Raw genomic sequence first — 22,380 nt, 5'->3', positions numbered from 1 at the left:
TCGTGTCAATTTATGTGGTAATAACTTTGGAATGCTTTTTTCTATCCAAACGATTCTGAGATTATTTTCTTGTGACATATTTTACTTTATATATAAAACAAAAAATAAAAATATTTCCGGACAAAAAAAACATCACTCTCTGAGTTACGAAAATATTCAATTTAATCCCCATAGTAGTAAAGTCTAAGATTGTATAAATACCATTTCCCTGAATAATACCAACCACAATAGTATAACAAACAATTTATAAATTAAAACATAGCCCAAAATTGCCTGGCCACGCATTGGAACAGCAGAACCACAATTACCAGTATGGAAAATGAACAGAATTCCTAGTATAATCACTATAGTAAAGCAACATATAGACAGTAGGTTGTATAACCATAGAAAAAACAGCAAGATTGAAAAATAGTCCTTGTAACGGAATCCATTAGCTGCAGATTTTCCAGACAAAAAATAAGAGCGCATAAAGTATATAAAGAGGATTCAAGGAGTAGATATACTCATCTATTTGAAGATCTTCAGCAGCTCTGTTTCAACAGTATATGGCCAGGTGATCTGGACTTCAATCCAGCACAACTTAAGTGAACCACATCATGAGTATATTATTCCCCATTCTCAGTCAGATGTAAGGTTCCCACTTGCCCTTAGACTCCTTAGTCCCGTCTGGCTGGGCAGAACAATCAGACTTCTCAAATTCAAATATCAACCAACAGGTGAGCTGTGGTTTGGTTTCAAAGTTATGTGGTCAGGAAATTTTAGGCGATTTTGCCTATGCTGTACAAGAGCGATCTAGAGCATGTGGGCCGCGGGCCGCATGCAGACCCTGAGGCTGTCATCTGCAGCCCGCGCGACACAGAGCCGCTAGTATAGGCTCTGCTCCGGGACTCTGTGGAATTCCCTGACATCACTGTCCATATATGGACAGTTTTGTCAGGGTCTTCCCCAGAGTGGAGTCCCGGGCAGAGCGCTAGTATAGGCTGTGCTCTGGGACTCCGTGGAATCCCCTGAAATAGCTGTCCATGAATGGATACGCGATGTCTGGTGCTTCCCCAGAGCAGAGTCCCGGGCAGAGCGCTAGTATATGCTCTGCTCCGGGACTCTGTGGAATCCCCTGACATCGCTGTCCATGAATGGACACGCGATCTCTGTGGTTTCCCCAGAGTGGAGTCCCAGGCAGAGCGCTGGCATAGGCTCTGCTCCGGGACTCTGTAAAATCCCCTGACATCGCTGTCCATGAATGGACACGCGATGTCTGGGGCTTCCCCAGAGCCTGAGTCCTGGGCAGAGCGCTAGTATAGGCTGTGCTCTGGGACTCTGTGAAATTCCCTGACATCACTGTCCATATATGGACGGTTTTGTCAAGGTCTTCCCCAGAGCGGAGTCCCGGGCAGAGCGCTAGAATAGGCTGTGCTCCGGGACTCTGTGGAATTCCCTGACATCACTGTCCATATATGGACAGTTTTGTCAAGGTCTTCCCCAGAGCGGAGTCCCAGGCAGAGCGCTAGAATAGGCTGTGCTCCGGGACTTTGTGGAATTCCCTGACATCGCTGTCCATATATGGACAGTTTTGTCAGGGTCTTGCCCAGAGTGGAGTCCCGGGCAGAGCGCTAGTATAGGCTCTGCTCCGGGACTCTGTGGAATTCCTTGACATTACTGTCCATATATGGACACACGATGTCTGGGGCTTCCCCAGAGCCGGATTCCCGGGCAGAGGGCTAGTATAGGCTGTGCTCCGGGGCTCTGTGAAATCCCCTGACATCGCTGTCCACATATGGACAGCGATGTCAAGGGCTTCCCCAGAGCTGGACAGTGATGTCAGGAGCACAGCTGGATCCCCATAGGAGCGCTAGTAGCGCTCTGCCCGGGACTCCAGCTCTGGGGTTGCCCTTGACATCACTGTCCATATATGGACACTGATGTCAGTTGCTTCCCTAGAGTTCCGGAGCAGAGCCTATACTAGTGCACCACTCTGGGACTCGACTCTGGGGGTGTCTGTGGCACTATCTACAAGGGGGGTTGTGGCATTATCTGCAAAGGGCACTGTGGCAGCATCTACGGAGGGCACTGTGGCAGCATCTACAGAGGGCACTGTGGCAGCATCTACAGAGGCCACTGTGGAATTATCTACAGAGGCCACTGTGGAATTATCTACAGAGGGCACTTTGGAATTACCTGCAGAGGGCACTGTGGAATTATCTGCAGAGGGCACTGTGGAATTATCTACAGAGGGAACTGTGGAATTATCTACAGAGGGCACTGTGGAATTAACTACAGAGGGCACTGTGGCATTATCTACAGAGGGCACTGTGGCAGCATCTACAGAGGGCACTGTGGCAGCATCTACAGAGGGCACTGTGGCATTATCTACAGAGGGCACTGTGGCATTATCTATAGAGGGCACTGTGGCATTATCTACAGAGGGCACTGTGGCATTATCTATGGGTGGGTGTGTGTCAGTATCTACAGAGGGCACTGTGGCATTATCTGGGGGGGGTGTGGTATTATCTACAGAGTGTACTGTGGCATTATCTATAGAGGACACTGTGGCATTAACTACAGAGGGTACTGTGGCAATATCTACAGTGGGCACTCTAGCAGTATCTACAGAGGGCACTGTGGCAGTATCTACAGAGGGCACTGTGGCAGTATCTATAGAGGGCACTGTGGCAGTATCTATAGAGGGGTCTGTGGCATGATCTAAAAAGGGGCTGCCTAATTTTGACATTTGTGTGTCTGCCAAACGCTGCCAACTGAGCCGCCGGACTGCATTTAGCGACACTTAAACTTTAAAACTGGATTGTTGAAATAAAGCACATGGAGAAATCTCAATATTTCCGTTAAGTTTAAATCTAGCGCTATTATTATATTAATGTAGTATTCTTATAGTAATGTCATATTATTAGAGTAATGTAGTATTATAGTAATGTAGTATTATTATAGCAATGTAGTATTATTATAGTAATGTAGTAGTGTTATTATAGTAATGTAGTATTGTTGTAGTATTGTTATAGTAGTGTAGTATTGTTAAAGTAATGTAGTATAGTAATGTAGTAATATAGTGTTATAGTAATGTAGTATTATTATAGTAATGTAGTGTTATAGTAACGTAGTATTATTATAGTAATGCAGTATTGTAGTATTATAGTAATGTAGTATTGTTATAGTAATGTAGTGTTATAGTAAGGTAGTATTATTATAGTAATTCTAGTATTATAGTAATGTAGCATTATTATAATAATGTAGTATTGTTATAGTAATGTAGTATTATTATAATAATGTAGTATTGTTATAGTAATATAGTATTGATATAGTAATGTATTGTTATGGTAATGTAGCATTATTATAGCAATGTAGTATTATTAAAGTAATGTAGTATTCTTATAGTAATGTAGTAATGTTATAGTAATGTTGTATTATTATAGTAATGTAGTAATGTTGTATTATTATAGTAATATAGTATTATAGTAGTGTAGTATTGTTATAGTAATGTAGTATTTTTAGACTAATTTAGTATTATAGTAATGTAGTATTATTAAAGTAATGTAGTATTGTTATAGTAATGTAGTATTATAGTCATGTAGAATTAAAATTATAATATTGATGTCATACTACTATAGTAATGTAGTATTATTATAGTAATGTAGTATTGTTATAGTAATGTAGTAATGTTATAGTAATGTAGTATTATTATAGTAATGAAGTAATATTACAGTAATGTCATATTATTATAGTAATGTAGTAATGTTGTATTATTATAGTAATATAGTATTATTGTAATATAGTATTGTTATAGTAATGTAGTATTGTTAGACTAATGTAGTATTATAGTAATGTAGTATTGTTATAGTAATGTAGTAATGTTATAGTAATGTAGCATTATTATAGTAATGAAGTAATGTTACAGTAATGTCATATTATTATAGTAATGTAGTATTGTTATAGTAATGTAGTAATGTTATAGTAATGTAGTATTATTATAGTAATGTAGTAATGTCGTATTATTATAGTAATGTAGTAATGTTGTATTATTATAGTAATATAGTATTATTGTAATATAGTATTGTTATAGTAATGTAGTATTGTTAGACTAATGTAGTATTATAGTAATGTAGTATTGTTATAGTAATGTAGTAATGTTATAGTAATGTAGTATTATTATAGTAATGAAGTAATGTTACAGTAATGTCATATTATTATAGTAATGTAGTATTGTTATAGTAATGTAGTAATGTTATAGTAATGTAGTATTATTATAGTAATGTAGTAATGTCGTATTATTATAGTAATGTAGTATTATTATAGTAGTTCAAATAACTAATTGATTAACAATAATTTTGTAATGTATCAAATTTGAAAGTAAAACGGCCCGTCAACTTCACATTTTTTCTATATGTGGCCCACTTGCCCGACCGAGTTTGAGACCACTGCTCTACAACTTGTCTCGCAACATGCAATATTAGACTTTCTAGCCATTGAGGGAATATAATCCTTTCTAAAATGTGTTTTCTGTAGTAAACAAACATCAACCTGCACTTTTTTTTAAGGAAAGCAAGTACTTGACCCCTCTTAGCCGGGGAGTTCAGACCCCTAACGTTATAGGAAATAGACTTAATTTCAGCCATGTGATTTATTGAATTGCGTGAGATTCATCGTAACTGAACTATAGTCTCGTAAACCCATATAAGAAATAAGCATCTCTATGTCTGTCATGGGTGAAACAGATCAGGTTGGCAATAGAACTTATGGAGAAAAGAGGTAAATGAGGAACTAAAATGTGAACCAAGGGGTTCACAAACAACCATGCTAACCAAGCATGAGGGTAGTAATATAGTGTTTGACATTAGTCATATGACTCCCACACTAAAACTTTCGTAGGCCACTATGGGCCTTTTAGTGGTATACGTAAATAATAGCTATGTTTAACCCCTTAGGGACCGCCCACCGTCTTTTGACAGCAGGCGGTGCAGGTGCTTAGCCTACAGCGACGTCTTTTGGCATCGCTGTAGAAGAGGCTGATGAGCGCTCATCCCCTAAGCAGGAGCTGTAACTAACAGATCCTGATCTTAGAGCAGACTGCTGAATACAGCTGGGGTCGGAAAACATTCGGACCCCAGCTGTTTAACCCTTTGATCGCCGCGGTCCGTGACCCCTAGATCGCGACAGTATGCTCAGGCCATGGAACCCGCTGGCCAACCTAAGACCGCCGTTCAGGTGATGTAATCAGATATTTGAGACTTGCGTACTCCAGCTTTTGGAGCGTAGATTTTGCTTGGTAGTAGTTTTGTTTGGGGTTTTACTGATATTTCAGTTTATAATGTGGGAGCATATGTAATCTGTGCAGAGTACATCAGGGCAAATGTAAACTGGGCGGAGTGCACCAGGGTATATGTAAGCTAGGCGGAGTACATCAGGGTATATGTAAACTGGGCGGAGTGCATCAGGGTATATGTAATCTGGGCAGAGTACATCAGGATATATGTAAACTGGGCGGAGTATATCAGGGTATATGTAATCTGGGCGGAGTACATCAGGGTATATGTAAGCTGGGCCGAGTACATCAGGATATATGTAATCTGGGCCGAGTACATCAGGGTATATCTAAGATGTGCGGAGTATATCAGGGTATACGTAAGCTGGGCGGAGTGCATAATGCATAATAGGATGTAATAATGGGGTGAATGAATAATAAAATGACTAATCCATGGATTGGTGTGGTACGCTTTGAACCAGTCTTATGCACAGGCCGGGTTTTTTGGATATTGTACAAAATATCTGTGCTCCAGTATTGCCTAATCTTTGACATCTTCACTAGCCTTATAAGTAGCACAAGGCCCTAAAGTTTCCTCATCTCCGCTGCATCTACGGGGTCCACCTGTGGGGTCTAGCAAATGATGATGTGGGGTTTTCAGTGAAAAACGACTGGACCTAAAAAATTTGTCTGGGCCGTAATTTAGCATCATTTTGCATCATTGCGTTTTGAGTGTCATATTGTGTTATTTTCACTGTTGATGGAGTGCAAGGGCTTGTTTTTTGTCGAACGAGCTGTAATTTTTATTGGTTCCATTTCCGGGTACAAGCGATTCTTTTTTATCACTATTTATTAAATTTTTTTGAGAGACAAGGAAACCAAAAAACAGCAATTCTAACACTGTTTTGTTTCTTCTTTTTTTACAGTGTTCATCGTGCAGTATAAATAACATGTTAACTTTATTCTGTGGGTCGATACGGTTAAACGGCGGCGATCTGCGGTAACTGCAATCGCCACCGTTGCAGCGGGTTGTCAGCTGTATATTACAGCTGACACCCGCTGAAGATTAAGCGAACACAGCTCCTGTGCCCGCTTTATCTACATGATGTGTCTGCTACGTCGGATTGCGGTATGTTACCTGCAATGCCGACGTACCAGACACATCATTTTGCGGGAAGGGGTTAAGTATGGGCTAGTATATATATAGACCATGCTCTGTGAAGTTTTATTTTATGCCTGATGAAGACCCTAGTTCAGGGTTCAGTTTTTAATGTTTTAACATGGGAATTAAGCAAGCAAACTATTCTCTCTGGAGCATCTCACTTAGTAATGAACATAACGGTTCAAAGTTCAATACATGTACTTCGAGTAAATTTCACTAACCATCGTAAACATCAAAACAATTAAATATACTGATGTAAGCTTTACTTCTTTAAATGGAAAGCAGCACTTTGTAGTCTGTGTGTTAAGAAAGCCAAACACCTCCCTCTTTGAAGCTCGACCTTTACTGTTTGACAATTACGTCATTAAAGAGGCTCTGTCACCAGATTTTGCAACCCCTATCTCTAGTTGCATGAAGATCGGCGCTGCAATGTAGATAAGAGTAACGTTTTGTTTTTTAAAAACGAGCATTTTTGGCCAAGTTATGACCATTTTTATATTTATGCAAATGAGGCTTTCTAAAGTACAACTGGGCGTGTTTAAAGTTAAAGTACAACTGGGCGTGTATTGTGTATGTACATCTGGGCGTTTTTACTTCTTTTACTAGCTGGGCGTTGTGAATAGAAGTGTATGATGCTGACGAATCAGCATCATCCACTTCTCTTCGTTACCACCCAGCTTCTGGCAGTGCACAGACACACAGCGTGTTCTCGAGACATCATGCTGTGACGTCACTTCCTGCGCCAGGTCCTGCATCGTGTCGGACGAGCGAGGACACATCGGCACCAGAGGCTACATTTGATTCTGCAGCAGCATCGGCGTTTGCAGGTAAGTCAATGTGGACTTGTATATATAGACCATGCTCTGTGAAGTTTTAATTTATGCCTGATGAAGACCCATTTCAGGGTCGAAACGCGTTTCATTGTATTCATTTTTTATCTTTTTACCCCCTATGCTTATGGGTTTTACCAAAAATAATAAACATTGCATTTTTATCACACCTGAGTCATCTTCACCTGCTTGAGACATCTAGATATACACCATGGACAGAGGAGCGCCTCTCCTAGGAGTTGTTTCAATTTTTCCTCCTTAAACCAAATTCCTCAATGTTGTTGTTGAGCCTTCTGGCATTAGTATACATGCAATATATATGCACACACCCCCTGAGGAAGCATTAATCTTGAAACGCACGTTGGGGTTCCAACACATGACATGCAGACGTGCAGGATCACTGAGATAGGTAAGGGGCTGATGTACTCCTGATAGTATTAGCCTCTCCCTCTTTCATATGGACTGCTTTTTGTCCTAAGTATATGCACTTGCACTTTTTTGGGGATAGGATATCGCTACTTTCAGGCCACTGTAATACCTATAGCATTTATATATAGAATACAATACATCATGTCTGAGTATAGATCTGCTATTCTGCTATGGTCATGTGAACATTTATAGAGTCTTTTCTGTTTTTGATACCATTTTTTAATTGTTTGTCTAACCTATATGTGAATAAAATGTTAATTTATATATATATATATATATATATATATATATATATGGCTTTGTACTCCGTTTCTTCTGTATGGCATTAATTTTGGAGTGGCCCAATTCTAACAAAAGGGAAGGTGTTCCTTGTGGACACGACTTAGCCCGTTATGACACTGTTCTAGGAGTTTATGTATTTGTAATGCACTATATATGTTTATCCGTACCACTTTTCTTTTTATTGCAAGTAACTGTTCTAACCCATTCCTCTATTCCACCCCATGTTCATTTCACAGCCCCAGCTCACTAGCTACGCTGTCCTCCCCTACTATACAGTAATTATGCTCTCCACATTCCCTAGTTTAAGCACTCCTCCAACCTTCGAGCCATCTTTTCCCCCAACACAGCTGCACCTTCCCAATTTAGGTGCATCCCTACCGTAGAGTCTGTAATCAACAGAGAAGTCGGCCCAATTGTCCAAGAACCCCTCCTTCCTACAGCAATTCTTTAGTCACTTATTCACCTCCCTAATCTCTCGCTGTCTCTCTGGTGTGGCACGTGGTACAGGAAGTATTTCTGAAAATACTACATTAGAGGTCCTTGCCCTGAACTTGTTACTCAAGTCCCTGAAATCATGTTTTAGAACCTTCAACCCACCTCTAAATTTCTCATTTGTGCCAATGTTCACCATGATCACTGGGTCTTCACCAGCGTCTCCCAATAATCTGTCAACCCCATCCGCAATATGCCGAACCCGAGCACCCAGAAGACAGCAAACTGTTCGGTATTCCCTGTCTTTGTGGCAGGCTGCCCTATCTGTTCCCCTAATAATAGTCTCCCACTACCAGGACCTGTTCAGGTTAATTATATAATTGCTTGAGTTTGGTTGACTAGCATAGTTATTAGTTTTATTATTATTATCTATATATAGTTTTACATTTTAATGTAATTACGTGTTATGGCTGTGTTATATGGCTATACTATGTCAAACTTTAAAGCAGTCTCAGGAGCCCAATAGCACCCCTGCTTACAGGATAAGCCACCTTGGCTCTGGACCACAATCTCCCCAAAGCCACACCGCAGCAACAACAGACTCCAAACACAGGGCTGCCATCAGGAATTTCTGGGCCCCATACAGCCAAGATGTCTGGGCCCCCTCCATTACCAGGGGTGGACAACGGAAAGTGTGGTGCTCATGTTTGTACATTATACGCTTTAACCGATTTTGGTGCTGATGTCAATTACAGTGAACAAAACCATGGAGCAGGCAGTGACCAGTTAATGCTCTGGATTTTGTTCAATTTAGCCAAAACGTATCCGACTGTATGGCATACAGTGGGATACGTCGCCCGGGGAGCGGAGCTTTCCCAGGGCTAGAGTCCCCGGGAAGATCTTCTACTAGCGCTCTGCCCAGGGACTCTGTGGCTGTTCCTTATGTCCATATATGTTAGGCTTCGTACAAATCTACGTTGGGACCCCGTTCATGGGTTCCATCTGACTTTTCCGTCAGGGGAACCTATGAATGGAAACCTAACTGAAACAATCGGAAACAATAGCTTTCCATTTGCATTACCATTGTTTTCAATGGTAACAAACCAGTTTCGGTTTGTCTCCTTTCTATAGGGTTTCCGTTGTTTGGACGGAATCAATAGCGCAGTTGACTTGTTTTGATGCATTTTTTTTAACAGCACCTCAAACGCTACATGTGAATATACCCTCCCCCGCACAAAAACTATAACTAAACTTTTCCCTCGCATAACATCTACAGCAAAGCCACCCTACCCTACACAAATGAACTTCGCATGTCGAGGTCAAATCACGTTTCTTGCAACAGTTTTTGTGAATTTGCTTTATAACCATGTCGTTTGCCATGGTTTTGCGAATATCTCTGCAAAAAAAAAAATAAATATGACCTTAACCCCTTAAGGACACGGCCAATTTTGGCCTTGAGGACAGAGCAATTTTTTTATATTTCCCCTCTTTGCATCCCGACGCTCATAACTCTTTTGCTAGAAGCCCAGCTCCATGCACTGTGTTCGTCCGGGAAATGCGGCCGACATGCGGTTCGTATATCACGGACCGAACACAGTCGTGTGAATTAGGCCTTAGAGGCAGTTCACACGTAGCCTATATACTGCAGTTTTTCTGCAACAGAATTAGTTGCAAAAAATTAGCAGCAAATACAATAGCAGCAGAGGGGATGAGATACAACAAATGTCATCCACACGCTGCGTAAATAGTAACGCTCAGAAATTGACTTGTGTGCAGAATTTTATTCCGCAGCTTGTCAATTGTATTTGCGGAATCACTGCTTATTTGTTGCGGGTTTTCTCCATTGAATTAAAAAAACGCAACTTAAATAAAAAAATGTAATTGAATTTAATTGAACATTGAATTGTCTCAGACAATGCTCACAGATATATTTTAGCTTTTTAAAGCAATCCTAACCTATTAATCTTAAAATGGCTCCCTCAAGCGACAAGATGGATTCCAACATCCAAAATGGACGCCTACCATACAAGATGGAGTCCATGCAAAATGTTCTCTTTAAACATATTCTAATCACTTTCACATTTCCCACCTTTTCTTTATATGAGGACATTTTGCATCCACGCCAGGGCCTTATCCCCCTTGCGGGCTTACCTAACCCAAACTCATTTCACGCATATAATATACTATCAAAAGATCCAAGATGGGAGGTGGGTAATCATTTAAGCCTTTGCTGCGAAGCATTGCAAAAGTTTTGGCAGGCCTCAAAATATGAGGCTCAGAAGCAAATATAATGCAATACATAATAAAACAACCTGTAGGACACTCTGGAGCAACCCATTATCCATCCCCCAATTCCCTCAAACCAGTTAGAGGGATTGAGCCATGACAACCAATCTGGCCACTCCAGGTTTCAATCATCTTTAGAATTAGTTTTCCTGAATGCTTCCTTTATTTTCTCAGCTTTATCTATGTCTTACTTGACCTGCATAATGCCAAAAAGGTCTATATAATGGCAACAGGCTGTATAAACTACTTAATTACATAATCTGTAGCAGTTTCCTATCTGTCGGCCACTTACTTATTATGAGCATTCTTTACTGTTAACCCTACTAATATTGGCAATAATCCAAACTTCTCCACTAAGGCACATGTATTGGTCATAATTGTGTTGCACTGTCATTTGCTGTCCTAATGGGACCTTTACACCTGCAGATATAACAGGTCGTGGGCAGCATCTTCCTCCAACCTAAAGACACCCAGGTAACATAACCTCCGGGCTCCCATTGCTGCCATGTACTTCTTACTTATGGGTGACAACAACTAGTGACCTTCACCTCATACCTCCACATAAAACTCCTCAGATTGTAATTTGCAGTACCGCGGCATATTTACCCACATTATAATTATAAACCTCAGACAATATAATCAGTAGGGCCTCAACTAATTAAATAATGCTATCACCAATCTCATGCTATCACTCCTCAGGTTTGGGTCCCATCAGTTCATTGCAAGTCGTACATCATCGTCCCCTTCTTCTTCTGTCTTCTGCTCTTCACTGACTGTCGCCCTTAGGGTAACCCACACAATTGTGGAGTTAGGCTGTACGGTGGTGTCCAGTGGTGGATTTATTATTACCCTCCTCCTGGTCTTTTACTTATTAAAACACTTGGATGCTGCTAACGGGTTCACTTAGGTTTTTGGTCTTTGCTTTAATTTGATCTTTGCTGATGTCATCAGGACTTGGCTTGGTCCTTCCCATCTGTCAGACACCGTCTCCTTCAGTATACGTCACCGGGCTGTACACAGCACCTCATACTGTGAGCCTGAGGTGAGATCCCACTTAGACGGAGTAGTGGAGTTTTATTGTGACTACCACAAACCCTCCGCATCTGTCCTCTTCCTCCGGTAAGTTGCTTGTCTGCACGGCTGCTTAGAATTGTGACACTGCCGTCAGTTCAGGACAAGCGCGCTGTATTGGCTCAGGCTGCGCCGGCCGCATCTCAGTGATGGAGTTCATCATGTTAAAAGTCTTTTAGTTCATGTTTACTGGCACTTGCTGGGGACCCAAGCCTTGTCAATTGTTAAAAAAAAATGCTTGATCTGGTGATAACATCATCCGCATACACTATAAAAATTGTTCTAAGTACATACAATAATTATTTCAGGCCCTTAAACTAAATCAAACAAACACCTTTATATAGGAAAAACTTCTCTGTCCCAATGGACAGGGCACCTAAAAGATGTGTAGTTACTGGGTACATGGTATTTGCACTTGGTAATGGTACATACACCCTTATCACATGTCTCACATGCACTTTCATATATATTCATTTGACTACTACAATCCTGACAAAGAACCTGATTATTACAGAACCCCTTTTAGTTGTTATAGCGTATTCCTTGCCCTGTTTGTTACAATAATCTTTGGCTGTACGTCACATTACAGAGCTTCCCCTGTTGCTGCTCTGCTCTCCAAATTCTCCATTATCAGGACTTAACCGCAGAAGTCCTTGTGGTACTAAAAGTACTACAGGATATTACCTACGAATATCCAATCAACGTTTGTCACCTACGGACAGATTCTGCCACCTATGGGCAGTTCGTAGTACCTTTCTGTCACCTTCGGAAAGATTGTGTCACCTACGGACACATAGTACCACACCGAGCAAGTCGTCCCTGGAACTCGACTATCGTAGAGCAAGCAGGCAACAGGATAACATTCCCCTTTGTTCCTTAACAGTTTCTACACAACAGCCAAATAATAAATACAATTTTCAACAGACCTATAACAATACACAGTTCATTGCAGGTTCACTACACAGAATTCAGCTTCATCATCTTACACAGACAGATGTACGCCATAGATTCACACTACTTCTACACAAGTTTCTATCTTTTTTTTTTCCACATCATCCACGTCATCACATTCCACAGGAGGGGGTCACTAAAAACTGTTAACGCAATCATGGGCCAAAATATATTAGACTGAAATTTGTAATGGGTATGTCAACCGATACCCGCCCTCCAGGGATTTATCCAGTTTCCAAATCATAGGTGATATATATATATATATATATATATATATATATATATATATATATATATATATATATATATGAGAGAAAAGATGACACAAGGGACCATGCTTGTATGCTCAAAATCCTTCTCTGCCGTTTATTGCCAATCTCAATTACAATAATATCATTCAGAAGAGGTGTAGGCTTTGATTTCAGCCAATCATCTACACACATTAATGACTCTGTTTCAGCCAATGAGAATATTTCAATGCATTATAATGATTCTTCACTCCTCAAGGTCTCCTCTGGTGCCCTGTCCCTTGTCACATGGGGAAAACACACATTTCAAGTTAATGTGTCTCTACTTCTTATCTCACTAGAAAATGGACGTCTACCATACAAGATGGAGTCCATGCAAAATTTTATCTTTTAAACATATTCTAATCACTTTCACAATGAATCCCTTCTCCCACACATAGCATTCACAGCCAAGTCACACCCTCCCCACAAAAAACTATTACACAAAATCCCCTCCCACACACATAGCATTCACAGCCAAGTTCCACCATACCCCACATATAGCATTTTACATAAAATCCCCTCCCCCACATATAGCATTGACAGCCAAGTCCTACCCTCCCCCACAAAAACGTTTTACACAAAATCCCCTCCCCCACACATAGCATTCACAGCCAAGCCCCACTCTCCCATTCGACGCAAAATCCCCTCCCCCACATATATCATTTAGAGTTAAGCTCCCCCTCCCCAACAAAAACGATTTGTAAAGAATCCCCCACACATAACATTACTGTTCCCTCTTACCTGTCCTGGAGGAATCTTCCTCAGCAGTTACAAGTTGCAGGCAGGAGGGGGGAGCTGCATGGCACTGCTCCTTTCCAGCTCTTCTTCCTCCGTCCTCCCTGTTTCGTGGGCGGCTCCCTCCACATGACATGGAGCTTCTGTTTCCTGCTCAGGCAGCATCTTCCTCTCAGGGCCCCAGCGTAAGTTACATCAGAGTAAAGAACGGCCCGTTACATTACAGGGTCCATTCCTTTCTCCAAGTAACTAACGCTGGGGCCCTCAATGAAATGTTTAAAATAGCGAACGGGCCCCTTCTTTTCATCCTTGTTGCCGACCCCTGACAGGTGTACCAGCAGTACTGCCCTGATGGCGGCCATGACCACACAATACCAACACCAAGTGAAAGGACCACAAAGCTCACCTTTCTATAAGGCCTCAGTCAACAGACTGAGAGCAAATGGGTAGAAACCCTTAGGATGTGTTCACACGTGTCCAGGAAGTTCTTAGTACACATTTTGATGAAACTGTATAAGGCCCTATGTACTTTGCGTTTTTTTTCCTACATTTAATGTATAGGTCAGGTAAAAGCTTCCGACGTACAGTATGTGGCTGTGACGGATGGCTATGAGTCCAAATAGAACAAGATAGGAGCTGCACAACAAGAGGTATAATGGGTGCTGAACCTCAAGGATCTGGACTATGGATCCCACCTGTAACGTCTATGGCCGCGGTCCGTTGTTCTAACTTACCCCTCGACGACCGCGGCCATGGACATCCTGCTGCTGTGCTGCGTCGTCCCCCTGTGAGGCGCCGGCACTCACTTCCGGGTATCGAGACTGTCTCCCGGTGGATGCGCACGCGCGCTCGTGCCCGCTCTTAAAGGGCCAGCACACGCGCATGAAAATCATCATCATCAGCTCACATGGTTGTCGTTGTTTCCCAAAGTTTGTCTTGCAAATGGTCTCCTAAGTGTCTTTCAGCTTCCCAGTGTTCCCCGTACCTGTATTCTGTATCCTGTGATATCCAGTACTCTCCTGGTCTACTGCCGTGCTGAGCTGTTCTCGTGCTGTGATGCATTTCCACGCCTGTTCTGCTACTCCATGCCTGACGTCAACCTCCCGCCTGGTCCCAGACGAGCCTGCCTTGCTACTGTCTACATTGCCTCAGGTAACCTTTCTGGACTATAGACACTGTACCATACCTGTTTGGCCAGCTGCCATCCCGGTACGCGGTACGACCCAGTGGATCCACACCCCGCATCGTGACAGTACGCTCAGGCCATGGACCCCGCTGGTCAATTTAAGGGTATGTCACCCTCCCAAGCCATGCAGGCGGACCTGCAGGATCTTCGAGCAAGACAGGATCAACGTCTTGTGGCAGTGGACTCCATGGCGCAGCAGCTAAGGGGGCTAGCTGCTTCCCTTCCTGCCTCTATGTAAGCTCCTCAGACCGACCCTCCTGCTACAGCTCCTGGCGGTTCCGGTTCAGATCCTCGGTTCTCGCTGCCATTACCTTCTCGGGTCCATGGAGACGCAAGTACGTGCAGGGCATTTCTGAACCAATTCTTTATCCATTTTACCCTGCACACCCGAGCATTTCCGTCGGACGGAACCAAGATCGCCTTCATCGTGTCTCTACTTGCTGGCAAGGCCCTGGCATGGGCGAACCCAATCTGGGAACGTCAGGGACCTGAGACTCAAGAATTCCAGGGGTTCGTGCGGTTGTTCTGTACTTTTTTTGAGGAGCCAGGACGAGTCTTGTCGGTAGCCACTGCAATCTTCAACCTGCGCCAAGAGGTTGAATACACCATCCAGTTCCGGACCCTGGCAGGAGAGCTGTCCTCGAACAATGAGGCCTTGGTAGCATCCTTCTGGCATGGTCTATCGCCTGAGATCAAGGACGAACTTGCTGCCTGAGATCTACCAGCTGCCTTGGATGACCAGATTCTGCTTGCTACCCAGGTGGATATAAGACTCAGGGAGAGATCTCATGAGTTTCGACAGGAGAGACGGCTTCCTAGATTGGTGTCCAACTTCCAGCAACCCCTCTTGCCGTCCTCTACTACCTTGCCTGAGGTTCTGATGCAGGTGGATCGCCTAAAATTGTCTGTACAAGAGAAACAGTGTCCACAAAAGCCAAAGAAAAAACAACGCCTAGGCTTGGTTGGAGAGACAACCCTGGGTGCCACTGCATTTAATCGTGAACTCTCCTCCAAACTGTTTATTCCCGTGAGCATCATTGTTGGCGAGAAACCCCATCCGGTCTCTGCCAACCTGAGACTTCAAGTGGGAGCTTTTCATACTGAGCTAATCTCCCTGTTTGTCCTGCCCAAGGCCGTCAACCCTGTGCTGCTGGGTTTGCCTTGGCTCCATTTGCACGCCCCAGTCCTGGATTGGAACTCTGGAGAGGTTCTCCAGTGGGGTCCCAAGTGTACGACCGCTGTCTGGGTCATATCCACCCACCACAGTCTTCGCCGCATCAGTCATTGGCAGGGTTGCCTTCTTGTTTCTCTATGTTCTCTGATGTCTTCAATAAAAGGGAAGAGGAGACCTTGCCGCCACATCGGGCATATGATTGTCAGATCTACTTGGTTCCTGATTCATCTCCTCCTCGCGGTAGAGTATAACCTCTCTCCCTGCCAGAGACTCAGTCTATGTCGAACTACATCAAGGAGAATCTGGAGAGGGGCTTCATTTGTAAGTCCTCATCCCCGGCCAGAGCTGGATTCTTCTTTGTCAAGAAGAAGGATGGATCCCTCCGAACCTGCATGGACTACCGAGGCTTCAATTGGATCATGGTGAAGAACAGGTACCCATTGCCTTTGATTTCGGAACTGTTTGATCGCATACGGGGGGCAAAGATTTTTTCTAAACTGGACTTGTGGGGGGCCTACAACCTGATTCGGAATCGTAAGGTGATGAGTGGAAGACCTCATTTAATACACGTGATGGGCACTTTGAATACCTAGTTATGCCCTTCGGCCTGTGTAACGCCCCCGCGGTGTTTCAAGAATTGTCAATTAAATTTTTCGTGATCTCCTCTATATCTGTGTTGTGGTGTATCTCGATGACATTTAGATTTTTTCCCCAGATCCGTTAACTCATCAGAGTCATGTCCGCCAGGTGTTGCTTCGTTTAAGGGAGAATCATCTTTATCCCCTTCCCCCTGCTTGCATTCTGGGCCCTAATGACCAAGCCATTTTTTATGTTTTTCCATCGTCACTTTCGAAGAGCTGTAACTTTTTTATTTTTGCGTCGACATAGCTGCATATGGTCTTGTTTTTTGAGGGCCAAGTTGTATTTTTTAATAGCACCATTTTGGGGTACATATTATTTATTGATTAACTTTTTTTGGGGGGGGTAGGAAAAAAACAGACATTTTGCCACTCTTTTTTGCATCCTAAATCTATGTTGTTTACCGTTTGGTATAAATAACACAATAACTTTATTCAACGGGTTGTTACAATTGCAACGATACCAAATTTGTAAAGATTTTGTATGTTTTACTACTTTTTTTCAAAATTATTTGTTTTTGTGTCTCCATATTTGAAGAGCCATAACTTTTTTATATTTTGTCGCCGATGTAGTTGTATGAGGGCTTGATTTTTGGGGAACAACTTGTAGTTTTTATTGGTACCATTTTGTAGTAGATGCGACTTGATCACTTTTTAATCACATTTTTTTTAAGTCAGGATTCACAGAAAACAGCAATTTTGTCCATTGTTTTTCATTTTATTTTTTATGGCGTTCTCCGTGCGGGTTAAATAGTGTAATAGCTTTATAGTCGGGGTCGTTACAGAGGCGGCAATACTTTTTTGCTTTGTTTTGTTTGCTTTTTTAATAGTAAAGCATTTTGTAAGGGGAAAAAGTGGGGTTTTCATTTTTTTCCAAATTAGTTTTTTTTATTAACTTTATTCAACTTTTTTTTTACTAGTCCCACTAGGGGACTTTATTATAAAAGCAATTGGATGATCGCATATTACACTGCAATACTTCTGTATTGCAGTTTATTACTGCCTGGCCTTTAAAACGGACAGGCCTCTGCTAGGCCATGCCTCAGGCATGACCTAGCAGGCATTCACTACAGTCAGACCTGGGGGCCTTTATTAGGCCCCGGCTGCCATCGGAGACAAAGACACTCGGTGATATTACCGCCGGGTGTCAGTGGGATGAGAGGGAGCTCCCTCCCTCTCTCCAAAACCACTCAGATGCGGCACTCGCTATTGAGCGCCGCATCTGAGGGGTTAAACGAATAAGATCGATACTAATATCGATCTCACAGGCTCGAGCAGGGATGTCTGACCTCTGGCAGCTGAGAGCAGGGAGATTTAACGGCTCCCTGCTCTGTTTATTTATTTTGATGCAACGCCGTGAAAAGGCTATTGCATCAGAATAAAGACCACTAATGACCACCATGAAAAGGCCTATCGGCGGTCATTAAGGGGTTATGCCAGGCTGGAGAAGTGCATGTTTGAAAAAAGACCTCTTCCCTTCCTGGGCTATATCATCTCCGATCACGGTCTCAAAATGGACCCTGAGAAGGTGAAGGCTGTCCTGGAGTTGCCACGACCCCAAGGGTTAAGGGCCATACAACGCTTCCTGGGATTCGCCAACTTCTACCGGCTGTTCATTCCCAATTTCTTGTCATTGACAGCCCCCATCTCCACCATAACAAAAAAGGGTATGAATGACAAAATGTGGACTCTGGAGGCAGAAGCCGCATTTGAGACCTTAAAAAAGCCTTCACGCCAGCCTCTATTCTTCACCACCCTGATGTGTCCCTACAGTTTTCTTTAGAGGTGGACGCTTCCTCTATTGGTGCAGGTGCACTGTTGTTCTAGAGAGGTTCTAAAGGCAAGTCTGTGGTATGTGGCTACTATTCCAAACTGTTTTCTTTCGCAGAGCGCAACTACTCGATTGGGAATCTGGAGTTACTGGCCATCAAGCTTGCCCTGCAGGACCGGAGACATCTACTGGAAGGCACAGTCCATCCTATCCTGGTCTTCACGGATCACAATAATCTGACCTATTTACAGACAGCTCAACGGTTGAACCCTCGTCAAGCCAGGTGGTCGTTGTTCTTTGCTTGGTTCCGGTTCGAACTCCACTACCGACCTGCCGACAAGAATGTGATGGCCGATTCCTTGTCTAGGTAGTTTGAAACTGAGGACACTGTGGAGTGTCATGGACTTTGTCTCCTCCTGTACGTTGTGTGCAGCAAACAAAGATGCCCACTCCAGACCAGCCGGTCTGCTCCAACCACTGCCTGTGCCCAATGCCCCCTGGTGGCATGTTGCTATGGACTTTGTCACAGATCTGTTTCTCTCTGCGGGATGCAGTGTGATCTGGGTAGTGGTGGATCAATTCTCTAAAATGGCTCATTTTGTTTACCTGACTGGTCTGCCTTCTGCTGCTCGACTGGCTGACCTCTTCATACAACACATCTTCCGTCTGCACGGCTTGCCTCCGCATATTGTCTCGGATCGAGGGGTCCAGTTCACCTCGAAGTTTTTGAGAGCACTCTGCGGCCTCCTCGGTGTAAAGTTGGACTTCTCTTTGGCCTATCATCCCCAGTCCAATGGGCAAGTCGACACGATTAACCAAATTATGGAGAACTATCTACGTCTTTGTTTCCAGGCGACATGATGACTGAGTGCAGCTGCTCCCGTGGGCAGAATTCTCCTATAATAACCATACTAGTGAGTCTACCACCTCCAGCCCATTCTTCATAGTCTATGGCTAACATCCTTGAATACCTCTTCCCGTCTCTACTATGTCCCAGGTGCCTGCAGTTGACTCGACCTTCAGAGACTTTCTGCAGATATGGAAACAGACCCGATCTTCTATTCTGCTGGCAGTTGACCGCATGAAGAAAAAAGCAGATACTAGAAGATGGGATCCTCCTCAGTTTCTTCCAGGTACAAAGGTCTGGTTGTCCTCAAAGAATATCCGGCTGAGGGTGCCGTCCTGCAAATTTGCTCCCAGGTTCCTCGGACCCTTCGATATCCTGCTACAAATTAACCCGGTCTCTTACAAACTGTGGCTGCCTCCTACCCTCAAGATCCCTAACTCCTTCCATGTCTCCTTGCTGAAGCCCGTGGTCCTGAACCGCTACTCTAGGACTCCTAGTTCCGCAGTGGTTCCTGGCGGCTCCTTAGGGACTTTCGAGGTAAGGGAGATTCTAGCCACCAAGAAGTTGGGAGGAAGGACGTTTTATTTGGTGGATTGGAGGGGATTCGGTCCAGAAGAGAGGTCTTGGGAGCCAGAGGAGAACATCGATGCCCCTGTCCTCATGAGGAAGTTTCCCTCCCGCTCTGGCCCCAAGAAGAGGGGGCGTACGAGGGGGGGATACTGTAACGTATAGGGCCGCGATCCGTCGTTCTAACTTACCCCTCGACGACCGCTGCCATGGACATCCTGCTGCTGTGCCACGTCGTCCCCCTGTGAGGCGCCGGCACTCACTTCCGGGTATCCAGACTGTATCCTGGAGGATGCGCGCGCTCGTGCCCGCTCCTAAAGGGCCAGCACGTGCGCATGAAAATCATCATCATCAACTCACATGATTTCCTGGACTATAAGAAGGCCGCCGCCCTTCTGATCCTCGCCTGAGGGTTGTTGTTGTTTCCCAAAGTTTGTCTTGCAAATGGTCTACTAAGTGTCTTCCAGCTTCAAGGTGTTCCCCGTACCTGTATCATGTATCCTGTGTCCCGTGCTATCCAGTACTATCCTGGTCTACTGCCGTGCTGAGCTGTTGTCATGCTGTGCTGCATTTCCACACCTATTCTGCTACTCCACGCCTGACGTCTACCTGCCGCCTGGTCCCAGTCGAGCCTGCCTTGATACTGTCTACATTGCCTCAGGTAACCTTTCTGGACTATAGACTCTGTACCATACCTGTTTGGCCAGCTGCCATCTCCCTACGCGGTACGGCCCAGTGGGTCCACACCACGCATCGTGACACCACCAGACACAGTCATGCAAAGTTCCCCCGGAGCGCATCCAAAAGAAAGAGAGGCAGCACACCAGTATAAGTGCAAAATAAGGTGTTTATTTACCTAGTGCAACAGGCGATGTTTCACCTTCTCAATGAAGGCATTATCAAGCATGATAATGCCTTCATTGAGAAGGTGAATTGTCCCGTGTTCACACTAAGTGAATAAACACCTCTATTTTGCACTTATGCTGGTGTGCTGCCTCTCTTTCTTTTGGATACGCTCCGGGGAACTTTGCATGAGGATGCCTATGAGTTGTATTCAGTTAATGGATACATCATGAACTCTTATGAGCCTTTTGAGGACGTATTATTCAAAAGGATACAATTATAGTCTATGAGTGAAATACGCGACTGTTTGGCCTCCATCACGCCTCCATTTAACGGATGTGTCGGGAATATATATATGGACAGTTACAAGGGAGCTTCACGCTGCAGCAGAGGCCTCTCTGCCCTCAGAATCTGGCAACACCTTCAGGCAATGTCACCTTTATTGGATCCTCTGGGATCCACATAGAGAACCCCCCACCCACACGGCAGCTTTATCGCACCTTCCGAGCAGCCAGTTACATCACTAGGGCTACTCGAGATATGTAGGTACCCCAGGCCAAGATAGCAGTCGGGGACTCCAGCTGCTTTCAAACCAGCCAAAAGCCCCAGCTAATATCTCGACCTGGGAAAGCTAAGTCACTGGAGTTTCCCTTAAAAATCCTCAGTGACAAAACTGGCCATTTAAGTCACTGGGGCTACACCAGGTGAGCTCCAATGATGTAGCTGGAGCAGGCCAAGGTAGCAACCGGGGACTCCGGCTGCTTTCATAGTGTTGCCAGTGATGTAGCTTCGCAAGGGCCAAGTTAGCATCCAGGGACTCAGGCTGCTTTCACGGTACTGCCAGTGACATAGCTTCCCCAGGCTAAGATAGCAGCCAGGGACTCCAGCTGCTCAGAATGTGTGATAGGGCTGCCATGCGGGTGGGGGGGGGGAGTATCTGTGTGCATCCCAGAGAATCCCAAAGAGCTGACCTTACATGACAGGGTGGCCAGATTCTGCGGGTAGTGCGGCCTCTGCTACATTGGGTAGCTCCAGTGGGATTTCCTGACACATACATTTAATAGAGGGCTGTGACGAATGCCTTACAGTGAAATCTGTCACCCTTAGGCCGCCATGTTAAAAAACACATACTGTGCAGCAGGGGTGTAACAAGGAAAGACTGGGCCCCATAGCAAACTTTTGACTGGGGCCCCCCCAACCCTGGGTGTCACACAACTGCCCTTGTAGATAGTGCCTTTTACAGTCCCCCTGTAGATAACGCCATACAGCCCCCCCTGTAGATAACGCCACAGACCCCTACTGTAGAGAACGCCATACAGCCCCCCCCTGTAGAGAACGCAATACAGCCCCCTGTAGATAACACCATACAGCCTCCTCTGTAGATAATGCCATACACCCCCTCTGTAGATAACGCCATACAGCCCCCTCTGTAGATAACGCCATACAGCCCCCTCTGTAGATAACGCCATACAGCCCCCTCTGTAGATAACGCCATACAGCCCCCTCTGTAGATAACGCCATAAAGCCCCCCTGTAGATAACACCATACAGCCCCCCTGTAGGTAACGCTATACAGCCCCCCTGTAAATAGCACCATACAGCCCCCCCTGTAGGTAACGCCATACAGAACCCCCCT

Source organism: Rhinoderma darwinii, chromosome 6 (assembly GCF_050947455.1).
Source record: "Rhinoderma darwinii isolate aRhiDar2 chromosome 6, aRhiDar2.hap1, whole genome shotgun sequence".
NCBI lineage: Eukaryota > Metazoa > Chordata > Amphibia > Anura > Rhinodermatidae > Rhinoderma > Rhinoderma darwinii.
Note: the sequence above shows the minus strand (reverse complement) of the source record.